This window comes from Arachis hypogaea, chromosome 4, assembly GCF_003086295.3.
Source record: "Arachis hypogaea cultivar Tifrunner chromosome 4, arahy.Tifrunner.gnm2.J5K5, whole genome shotgun sequence".
Classification (NCBI taxonomy): domain Eukaryota; kingdom Viridiplantae; phylum Streptophyta; class Magnoliopsida; order Fabales; family Fabaceae; genus Arachis; species Arachis hypogaea.
In genome coordinates, this window is record NC_092039.1 from 113,907,704 (window position 1) to 113,920,507 (window position 12,804).

A 12,804-nucleotide genomic window follows, 5' to 3' on the forward strand; every position below is an offset into this window, starting at 1 on the left:
CAGAATCTATAATCCAAGTGGAATCATCACAGACAAGATTAACATAATTTTCATCATATGTGATAAGAACATCTTCATAAACAATAGCAGCAATTTCTTTATCACTATCTTTACTTTTGTCTTCGTTTCTTCCCCTTGATTGTTCTGTTTTCAAGAACCTACGATACCTTTTGATATGCCCCAACTTGCCACAATGGTGACAAATGAACTCCTTTCTTGGCTTGTACTTTTCTCTTGACTTGCTTTGACTCTCTGACTTGTCAAAACTATGAGGTTTTCTACTTTGACGTCTCCTCCGTGACTCTGAAACAAGTGCTTCTGACTGAGAGGAGGCATTAGTTAAACCTTGCTCTTTTCTTCTGGCTTCTTCATTCAACATGCTCTCTTTAACCATTGCTAACGTCAACTTCCCATTCGGAGCTGAGTTAGTCAGTGTCCCAACCAGAACTTCCCAACTATCAAGCAAAGAGCTCAATAACAACAAGGCTTGCAACTCATCATTCAAAGTAATTTCATTATTAGTCAGTTGGTTCACCGTCTCCTGAAAAATGCTCAAGTGCTCCGGCATTGATTTACCTTCAATATACTTTATATTGACAAGCTTTCTGATCAAGAATGCTTTGTTTTGCACATTCTTTCTCTCATATAACTCCTTCAATTTGTTCCACATCTTCTCAGCATTCGTTTCGGTGTCAACATGTAGATACACGCTAAGATCCTGCGATTGCCTAATCAAAGTAACTGCTTTCCGATTCAGCTTCTTCCATTTAGTATCGGATTTAGTACCTTTGGATTTATCCCCCTCCATAGGATCATACAAGTTCTTGCTATACAGCATATCTTCCATGAGGGTCTTCCGAATCAAGTAATTTTGGGAATTCAATTTGACCATATTCAGTCTATGAATATTTTCTTCCATTTAATCAGCACGGAGATAAACAACCAGAGTTCTAGATACCACTTTGTTGAAAAAACTCAACAAAGGTTCAAAACAAGAACCTATCTAACATTGAAAGCACCAAAAAATTTTTTTTCACAACCTGTGCGATTAAATAGACAATACCAAAGATACTGCAAGCAGCAAATATAATGGCAAAAGTTAAATGACCAGACACCAAAATTTTAACGTGAAAAAATCCCAAAAGAGGAATAAAAAAATCCATGGAACCTAGTCCAGAAAAATCTTCCACTATCAGAATAATAGATACACAAACAGTCTTCTTAGTAACACTAGGGCATCTCAACAATCAACTAAATACATCATCAAAACTGATGGAATCAACATAAACCCTTCAAAAAGTGGATATCTCAAATCAGGCAAAAAAAAAAAACAATACAACTAATAAGTTATATCCTAATATTCATCTCTACACTAAAAATAACATACTAAAATTTCATAAGAAATGGAGCAAATTTACCAAATCAATCGAATCAAGATAGCTTCCCCTTTTTTCCCAAATTTTCTCTTCTCCCTCGACGCCGTTTTTCTTTTCACTAAAAAATGAAGCTTCGTGCTTCCCCTCTCTCTTCCTCATTGGTTTAAAGCCTTTCTTTCCCTTTTTTTTTTGTTTTTAAAAAATTGTGGGCCCACTTAGTTGGACCCACCATCACAAGGTTATTTATAGATAGCTAAACTGATAACTAATAACTAATAACTAATAACTAACTTTTTCTCCAATTTTAACTATTGCACTAACAACCAAAATCAGACTTAACTAAGCTTTAGCTCATCACTGTAATCTTTGTGTTTGTTTAATTTTATTATTATCCTTAATAACACCCCTCAAACTTAAATGGGGTTGTGATACCAAGCTAAGTTTGTTTGAAAAACCATCAAAGAATGAGATTGATCTTGGTAAAGATGTCTGTAATTTGATCATAGGATATTAGTCACAAAAACTTTGCCTTGAAGCACTTGTCTCTCACAAAGTAGATATCCAATTCGAAATGTTTGGATTGTGCAGTATATGAAAAATAGGATTGGCTGTCAGAAGACAAACACTCCTATTATTATCACAATAAATTGTAGAAGCTTGGCTTAAAGGTACACTTAACTCTCAAAGAAGATTTTTAATCCAAATAATCTCTATCTGATAGATGAATGCTTATTGCGATTTCGTGCTATTAAATTGGTGCCAAAGAAAAGAAGATTTTTAATCCAAATATTCTCTATCTGATAGATGAATGCTTATTGCGATTTCGTGCTATTAAATTGGTGCCAAAGAAAATGCAGTATTCAGTAATAGATTTTCTATCATCGAAGTCTACTCCCCAATCTGCATGAAAGGAAACATAAATTAAAAAGTGCAAAGTTTAAATAGCAATCAATGTTAAATTATGCATGAATTCACAAACTTTAGTTACAGTAAATATAAGGTCTGATCTAGTTAGAGTAAGATATTGCAATGCCCCTATTGTGGATCTATAGAGTCTAAGATTGTCAAAAGGTTCTGAATCATTAGCATGTAATTTCAAATTAACAACTATAGGTTTAGGTACAGGTTTAGAGTTTTGCATATTAGTTTTATGGAGGAGTTCAGATGTATATTTCTAGTGTGAAAGCATGACGTTACCATCAAAGAGATTTCCAAAAAGAAATTAAACTGGTTAAGATCTTTTAATGAAAATATAGTATATAATTACTAAATTATTTTTTTTTCCACTATATTTTCTAACTCGATAAGTTAATGACTAATTCGTTACGGATTAAAACTCTATTTAAAGTCTGCCGTTGGTCAATAGATTGCTGTATGTACAAGATAGAATTCAAATTCTTAACTATTTATTATCATCATTATTAGAATCATTACCGGTTACTAAAATGTCATCTACATATGCAAGTAAATAAATCATTGAATTATTATTAGTGCATCTAATAAATAAAGAAGGGTCTAACTTAGATTTATAGAAGGCAAACTATTTGAGAGTGTTGCTCAGCGTATTAAACCATGTTTTTGGAGCTTGTTTAAAGTAAAAAATAACCTTATTCAAGTAACACATACAAAATAGAATTTGAAGCTACAAAGCTTTCAGGCTATTCTATATATATAAACATTCTCTTTAAGCATTCCATTGAGGAATGCATTGTGAAAATTAAATCGTCATAGCTTCCATCCTTTAGAGAGAGCAATACTAAAGATGAGCCAAATTGTTCGAGGCTTGACAATTAGGCTGAATGACTAATCAAAATCAATCCCCTCACCTTGGTGAAAACCATTGCCAAGTATTATTTTTGAAGGAAATTTATTATTAGTTCAAATCTCATAGGCTTAAGTTATCCATTCATTCTTTCTGTCCTTTTAAGAAAATAATTCGCGGCGGTTTGATTAATAATGGGGCAATGTTTAATTTTATAACTACTACTGTATGTCCCGTACTCTATAAGGAATAACATATAAAATTATATAAAAAATTTTATTAAAAAATTAAATAAAATATATATAGTAATTATTATTATAAATATTTTATAAAATTATAATTAAAATCAAATTCTCAGAATTTTTAATATTAAAATATTAAAATAATTAATATTTATTTTAATCAATTTGAATTTTTTGAGTGATTATCTCACTCATCCGTTTAAACAACTATTAGGAGTTAGAATTTTATCTTGTGTATGTAGTAATCCATTGGCTAGCAGTAAACTCTTAATAAATGGAGCATCAAAATATGTGATTAGACTTGACAGGAGTACTCAAACATGCAGGTACCCGACCCATCCATTCCCAATTGGGGAGGGTAATAACTTGACTCGAGTCGAGGCAAATTTTGCTTAGGACAGGGCATGGTCGGGTTTAGGGTGTATTCATCCCGGATATATACATATAAACTCTTTTTAAGAATTAGGATTTGTCTCATATCACAGATTCAATTATACACAGCTTCAGTCTATACTCTATAGCCATGCAAGAAAAACCCAGTCGTCCTCACCTAAAGTCTTCTTCTTCTTGACTTCTTCACAAAAAACCTCATAGCTCTCATCATCATCGTTACTTAGCCCATCGCCGCCTATCCTTTCACAGCTCTTATCTTCTTTCACAGCTCATGTCGCCATCGCTACTTATCACATTACTGTCGCTGTTGAGCCCGACGCCACCTCTCTCCTGCCGAGTTTCTTTTCTCTAGGTGAAATCTCCCCCTCTCTCTTATATTGTGAGTCTATTAAGTTCTTCTCTTCTTCCACAGACTAATCACTTAGTCGTCGTCACTATGAGTCCGGACATTGCCGTTGCAGTTTTATCTGAGTCTGTCACTGAATAAAATAGAATTTTTTATTCAAGTTAGACCAGTTAAAAATAGGCATTCATGAGATCATTTTTTCATATAATTTCTGAATTTTCTCATCCAAATTTGATCTATATGGTTGAGTATTTTAATATGGCGATAATCGTGGTTTCGTTGCGACACTAATGTGATGAAAGCTGCGATTTTCATAACTAATATATGAGAGAGACCGGATTATTAAAGTAATTAGGGAAATAACATTTAGATGTGCGCATAAAATTTATAAGATGTGATTATCTCAAGAAAATATATATGTATAGCCCAAGTGGAAGATTGTTAGAAAATTATTATTTCTTAATATATTTATAGATAATACATATATTAATTATAATCGCAAACTAAGTAATTTCACATTAAATGACTTATATAACGGTGATCTCATTTATTGTTATAAATATTGAATTAAGTAAGTTATTATTACTTTTGATTTGGATAGATGAGGTTAAAACCGTGGATACTATTTTATTTGAGTTTTAGAATTTAATGAGTGTCACATTCAAATATAAATAATGACTTTAGGATTTCGGTCTCCAATACATCAAACTCGCCTCCGTAGCTCTTTTCCCACAGTGGAGTTGTAATTCAGCCGTATCCGGGATACAGAAGGTTTTGGTTGACGAAGATCAAAGAACCACAAGAGTCAAGCTCTTTGATCTCAATCATGCTCTCGAATGAAGGGACGTTTCTGCGCTCTCAGTTATATTTTTTAATGATTTAACATGGATGATCTTGAGGTTGAAAAATTTTAAAATTTTCAGATAAAATAGAATTTTTATTCAATCAAACGATGATAAATAATTTTATTGAATTAAATTATATTAATGTGATAATTGGATGATAAAGAATGCTAGAAAAATAAATAAATAATATTTTAAGAGTATAGAAATATTGAATTGTCATTTTAATTTACTTTTCTAGTCAACGACAATAAATATTTTGAATTAATTAAATTTTTACAAAAAATTATATACCTAAAATTATTTCATTTTTTCAAAAATCTTTTCAACATATAATGGTTCAATAAGAGGTTGACTATTGAGAATTGAATATAATATTTTTAAACTCGTATTTTCAATAAAAAAGATGTACTTAGTTATATCCATTCTAAATAAGTCTATATTCACTATTATTTATCCATCTAAATAATTCTAACATTGATATAATATTATTTTTAGATGCAAAAAATAAAAATATATTTATTCTATTTCAAAAATAAATATTCATATTTAACTTAGGATTTCAACAAATATGGCAAAAAAATATTAATATTTTTAGTTAAAAAGGTAAAATATCTATAAATATATTTTTGTGGTTTAGCTTTAGATTTTTTCAAGTTGTGTAGAATGATACAATATAAAAGGGTATTTATAGGTGCTAAGAGAATCAAAATAATAAATACGTAATATCTTATAATAAATATTTAGATATGTAAAATAATACTAATTGATCTAATTGATGCTAATTATACTCTAATATCTCCCCTCAAAGTGACAACTTGTCACTTGAGTTTGAAACTTATTTGAAACAACTAAATAAAAAATGCATAAATTGATAGAACTGCCTGACGAAACTACCTGAAAAAAGGGCAGATAGAACTGTCAAAAAGAAGCATAGACGAAACTGCAGACGAAACTACCAGAAGGAAGCGCATACGAAACTGCCACAAGGAAACATAGATGGAACTACTGGAAGGAAGTACAGACGGAGCTACTAGAAGAAAACGCAGACGGAACTAGCGGAAGAGAACGCAGAAGAAACTGCTACAAGAGTGGCCAATTGCTGAAAAACTACTGAAAAGATGGCAAACTACCGTAAAACTGCTGAAAAGTGACAAAGTGCAAAGAGATGACAAACTATCAGAAGGTGACGAAAAACATATGGTTTCTCCATATGAGAATAAGTAAGTAGTAGATGAGCTAATTGGTGAGGTCAGAAAAGTATCAAAGCATTGACAAAAGAGAAGAAAAAAAAAGGCACAGAAGAAAAGTATAAAAAGTACGGTAATTTCACCAGAAGAAAATCAACTTATCATTTTCAAGGAGGATACCATGGGACTGATACCATGTTAGAAAGAGGAGAGAGAGAGCAATAGAAAAAAGGTTTATGAGTATTCAAGTTGTGCATAATGATACAATATAGAAGGATATTTATAGGTGATAAGAGAATCGAAATAATAAAGACGTAATATTTTATAGATTTAATTACTCTACAAGTCCTTATAGTTTCACCAAATTTTTAATTAGATCCCTATACTTTTTTTTAGAGTCCTTATACTATTTAATTTTTTTAATTAAATTCTTACCGTCTATAAAAAAGTTTAAAATAACAGAATATTCTTTAAAAAAAAGAATATTTTAAAATTAAAAATAAAAAACCTAATTTAAACTACCTCAATATTTTTTGAATTCCAAAAATATCCTTTATTTTTTTAGATTCAGAAACTCCATACCCTCCCTCTTTGAACCCGCTCTCACCTCTTGCTCTCTCATCCCTGCTCTCACTCCCTTCGCATCTGAATAAAATGAACCGAAAAAAGAAAATTTATGAAAAGCGTATACAAACGGTGGACCAGCGAAGGTGGCGGTGAGTATGAAGCCGGCAGTGGTTCAGTGACGAAGATGAAGGAACAGCCGTTGTGAGGGCGGCTGGGTGCCTCTCTCTCTCCCCTTGCTATCGCCATACACCCCAGCCATCTTGTGCACCTTCGTCTTCACCTTCCCCTTCACGATGGTGCGACCCTCAGTGCCGTTTCTGGCTGTGCATCGCGCGCCGTCGTCACATTGGGCGATTCTTCCGCTATGGATGTCGTCGTCTTCTTCAACTGATTTTGGGTGATTCAGATAGGTTGGTTCCTAAATCAGCATGAATGGGGGATCTTTGGGCGGCGGGAAGCTGCAGCGGGAATGTAATTTTGATTTGAATGTCGAGGTGTGTGAAGATGTCAAGGAAACCTGCATCAATGTTGCCAATGGAAATGGTATTTATGAGGCAAATGTCATATCGGGTAAGATGGGTCAGCTCCAAGGAGACATGACAAATCTTAATCAGAGATCTATGGAAGTTGATGATGTTCGTAGTGATTTGAATGAGGTTTTCAAAGATTCCACACCAGAGGATGTTCCTGTAATTGTAATATCTGGTCATGAACAGTTCAAAATTTTTCAGGCAAAGTTGCAATTACCCTCTTCTTCCGAAAATTTAAATTCAGATGATGTTCCTGTTCTTGAAGTCTTTTTTATTTATGCTTGTTTAAGGTCATTCAGTACTTTATTATTTTTGAGTCCATTTGAGTTGGAGGATCTTATAGCTGCTTTGAAGTCCAAAACCCCAAGTATATTATTTGATAGCATTCATGTTTCTATTTTGGAAACTCTGAAAAAACATTTGGAATACCTTTCCAACGAGGGTATTCAATTTGCATCTGATTGTCTGAGGTATATGTAATTTGAATTTTTTCTGTTGTCATACTTGTCAATATGCTTAATTGTGTTATCTGCATAAGTTCTTCATTTTTTATTTTTAATTTTTTGTGTAGGAATCTTAATTGGAATTTTCTGGACATTGTCACATGACCTATTTTCATGGCCGAGTACCTTTTGATTGATTTAAAACTAGCTTTAATCTTAACTACTCAAATTTCACAGTTGAGACTACTACAAACAACCTGTGAATGTGAAGGTTGGGATTATACAAGTAATGGTAAATAAGGAAAAGGTGATGAAGAAGGTGGAAGATAGGGGTATACAAGTAATTTCATAATGTAGTAACATTTTTTTAATGTTTAACGTTAATAGGACTTAATTGAAAAAAATATTTACGTATAGGAATCTAATTGAAAAGAAAAAAAGTATAGGAACCTAATTAAAAATTCGGTGAAACTATAGGTTGAATAATGCTAATTGATTCTAATTATATTCTAACAATTATATTCAATCAATTGATATACATAATTATAAATTGTATGATATTTAAATATCTAATTAAATCAATTAGTTGATATAATTAATCTATCGTAATGAATTATATTTAATGAATTAAAAAAATAAATCAAAAAATACTCTCAAAATATGTTATGTTAACTTTATCATTAATTAAGTGCAAAAATCTAATTTTTATAGTCAAATAAACAAAAGTGGAGTTTACTTATTTTCCTCTTATCTTTTAGGTAATGAATGAATCTTACAGTTACAGAAAAACGAAACAAATGTGAAAAAAAAAATATTATTGATGAGAATGATTATATTGTGTTAATTATATTTGCTAAGAGAAGTCTATTTATAACAGTGTGGTAACTAAGACTCAAGTCATCAAGATTTACAACTAACTGCGCTCTATAACAGTAAAATTAAGTCTTACTAACTTCGGTTAGTGTAATAGCTTTATGAACTAACTAACTATATTAATTCAAACCAACTACTTTCTTAATGGATAAATTAGACATAAATTTATTAAGCACCATCAAAAAATAAATAGATCTTTGACCTTTTGATTTGTATATATTTAAGTCTTCGAAAATTTAAAAATACATTTAAGTTCTTGATTTTTTAAAATTTAGACATATTGATCATTCACATTCACTTGGATTTGTCATAGGGGTGAGCACGGGTCGGTTTGGTTCGAATTTATGATAAAATTAGAATCGAACCAAACCAAATCAAACCAAACCAAACTGATTAAGAACGGATTGGTTCGGATTTATGATTTTTTGTACATGTATCCAAACCAAACCAAACTGATTAAGAACGGATTGGTTCGATTCGGGTAATTGGGTACTAGATGACTTTGAAATTCATTAAAAAAAACCAAATTTTTATCTTAAAAATTCAACAAGTACAATAAACATGTAACATTAATAGAAATAATCCAAACATGTTAAACACCAAATACATTAAAACTAAACTTATTAAAATCCAAACATATTAATAGTGAATAATCATTGTCTAATAGAAAAGCAATATATATTTTTAATTTTTTTATTTAATTAATATATGATCGGGTTCGCGGATTGGTTCAGGTTTCACACCCCCAGAGCCGATACCCGAACCAATTATTACTAATAAAAGCCATCGGTTTGGTTCGGGTTGGACCTAATTACCCGTTGGTTCCAGAACCAATTTAATTGGTTCGGTTCGAGTTCGGACGGGTAATCGGGTACCCACTACCCGTGCTCAGCCCTAGTCTGTCAGATTCAACAAAAAAATCAAACGTGACTCCCGTTGTACTGACCTAGTTGATACGGATAAGAGAGTTTTTAAAATTTGACAAATTAGACTTAGAAATCTGATATGTTCAGATTCTAAAAAGGTCATGAACTTAAATGTATTTTTAAATTTTCAATGACTTATGTTTTGTCGATTTTTAACAAATCAATGGTGGTTCGATATCTAGTGGTTTGGGAGCGAAATCTACTCCTCTTTGTAGGTACCAGTTTTTTAAAAGTGCACCAAAATGTCTTCGATTAGATGGGTATTCAAAATAGAGATAAAAGAAAATTTGAAAATCAATAAAATAAAAGTTTTCAAAGAGAAAATGTATTGAAAGTAGAAAGGTTTGCATTGAAATTGAAAGAAAGCAGCAGAATGCCTTCGACTAGGCCAAAGGGTTTTGACAAGGAAATTTGAAGATGCAGAAATAAATAAATCAGACAAAGAAGATAAAAGATGCTTAAAAGATAAATTTGCTTGAAGAATAAAGTTTACAGGACGGTAAATTAAAAGAATGAAAACATGGAAGGGACTCTACAGAAAAGTTAACTCAATTGCAGACTCAAGAATTTTCTCGGATATGAGTGTGCTTGAGTATTTTTCTGAGTTCAAAGTTCCAACCCTTATTCCCTAAAACTTCCTAGTATTTATAATCTATTTTAGGTAACTGACAATTAATTACAAGATCACAACTTTGAATGCATTCTCCTTGGTAATTGTTCCCGCCGCTTGGTTTAAGAACGTTTCCCATGATTTCCTCGCGTGATAGGGCCTTTAACTTCTCCACTACCATAACTGTTTGATCCATTCATTTGAATATCTTGTTCGATTACCTGTCTTGAATATGCTATTCGATCAGACCTATTCAATTTTGATAAATCAAACGTAATCGAATCCGCGTTGATTACCTCCAGCTCCACGCTTGCGCATGCACCTTTTCGAAAACTGTCTCTACCTTTCTCTGAAACAACTTTTCTTTATCAAAAATATTTTTCGATCAACAAATTGCCCCCTTGGATTAATGTGTTTGCATTCGATAGCACTATCAGAAGATGAAACACTTAATCCAAATTTAAATCTCAAACTCGTGAATAAGTAATAATTACCATTTTTAACTCTCCATTAATATTGACCCACTTGGCATGTCTCCGAGACTTGTGCTTTCTCTCTCTACCACTTTATCTTCCTTGTGAAGTTATCTCTATTCGCATTCCTTCTACAGTAACGGCTACAGTAACACTTTAAATTCATCAATCTCACCTTTGTTCAAATCTTTCTGAACTCATTGCTCTCTGAATCCCCCTTATATCAGACCTCCTTACAAAATTTTCAATCTTTTGTTTCCTTTTCTCTGTTCAACAATGGCTGGTTCCTCCTCTCATGTTGTTGCCCAAGACAAAGGTAAAGGCCCTGCAGTAGCACCACCAACTCCACCAATCCTTCGTATTCTAAATCAAGTCAATGATGAAGTCATTGACGATCCTCAACTTCAAATTAAGGGTACTAGAATCTTGATCCTTTTTACAGTGGGTGCAGATACTCATTGTTTCCTACGGCCAGTTAAATCCCTAGAAAAGGCAAACAAGAGACTTCTTTTCTTTCCTAGTGTTGAGGGGAAAGATCTGTTGATCAACCAGACTTTCAACATCTCCTATTTCATTAACTAGAAACCCTTCAGGAATAATCCAAAGATTAATCCTCGAGGGTTCGACTTCACGGCCTAGTACCAACGTCTTGAACCCACAAAAAATGCTGACTGTGGGGCTTTAGGAATACAAGAACTACTAAGACTTTCCCATTTCTCACCTGCAACACTTCCTTGGATGATTGGCGCTGTGACCTGTTTCTGGAACAGGACAACCAACAATTTCAACCTCCCTTGTGGAATGATCGGAAAATCTCTTTTAGACATAGCTGCTATCACGGGGTTTCTGTAAGTTCTCCTGATTGTACTCCTGACATGCAACCTGAGCGCCAATACAATGTTAGCCTAACCAATTCTTATAGTGATTTCATTGCCCAAAATATGGGTGAAGAAGCCACTGATGTTACAGATGATGAGCACGTAACCTTCTTGTTTCTGATGATCCGACCTTCACAGTCAGAGTAACCAGTCCTTTTGCTAGTGTAGAAGTTCCACTGAAGTCCGTCACAACAATATTTGTGGGAAACAAATCATCAGGATGTTTTTCTACTTTCCTTAACATCCTCTCAGGCAGAAGATTGATTGCTGATCCACCATCAATCAAGACTTTGTTTATCTTGAACCTATTCAAAATGGTAGTAATATGAAGTGGGCAGAGATAAGACATTTGTTTTTTAGTTGGTCGAAGAAAATACCCTGGCTCATCCTCAATTCGAATGAAGGAAAAAGTTTCTTCATCCTCCATATCATAATCTTCCTCTGGGTCCCCTTCATACTCACCCAGATACTCTGTTGGAATGATCGAAATTGTTTCGATCATGTCATCATCCCCTTCGTCAAAATACTCTTCATCACCATCGACCTCTTTGTTTTTATCGACTCATGAGGATTGGGCTATTGTCTTGCCTTTTTTCCATCTTTGTAGGAGATGGAATTTCTTTCGGATAAGTTTCTCCATCAGACGGAAAAACTATTCGAGAGTGTATAGAAGGCGTTGCCCCCTTGCTTACTTCTTTGCTTACCTCTGACTGAGGTTTTTTACTCTGATTAAAGTTTCTTTTTTCCCCTCTGCCTCTAGAATATCCTCTAGCCCGACCACAATAATAGGGGTATTGGTTTCGAGGAGGTCCTCGATGTCCCCATTGTGAATTGCGTCGGTACAAGTGATCCCGTTTCTAGAACTCCTGGCAGTTCCAAATCCATTGTGCACCTATTGCCTGAGATCGGCTTAAAGGTGTGGTCACACTTGGCTGAGGGGTCTTCAAAGTCTGACCCTCTACACCCCGAATTGGTTGCCTTTGGCTCGCCTGCTCTTCTCTATGAGCCAATTCTTTCTTCATCTCTCTTTCTCGAAGATTGCAGCTGCTTCGGCATCAAAGACAGCATTGCACCGTGGACACAGAGAAACATCCCGGTCTTTGATCTTTTGCTGAACCAGAAAATCCAGCAAACCATCCCCTGCTCTGGGATACACAGATCTCACTTGTGACTCAAAGTCATCTAGAGCCACATCAAAGTCATAAGGCATGCCAACCATGTTCACTCCAAATCATGGCTCAACAAAGCTAGCTTTAGCATCAAAGGGATCAACATCAACCTTCATTTCTTTCTTGCCATCATTGAATTTCAACCGTCCTTCCATTATTGCCTCTTGAATTAAGTCCCTGAAAC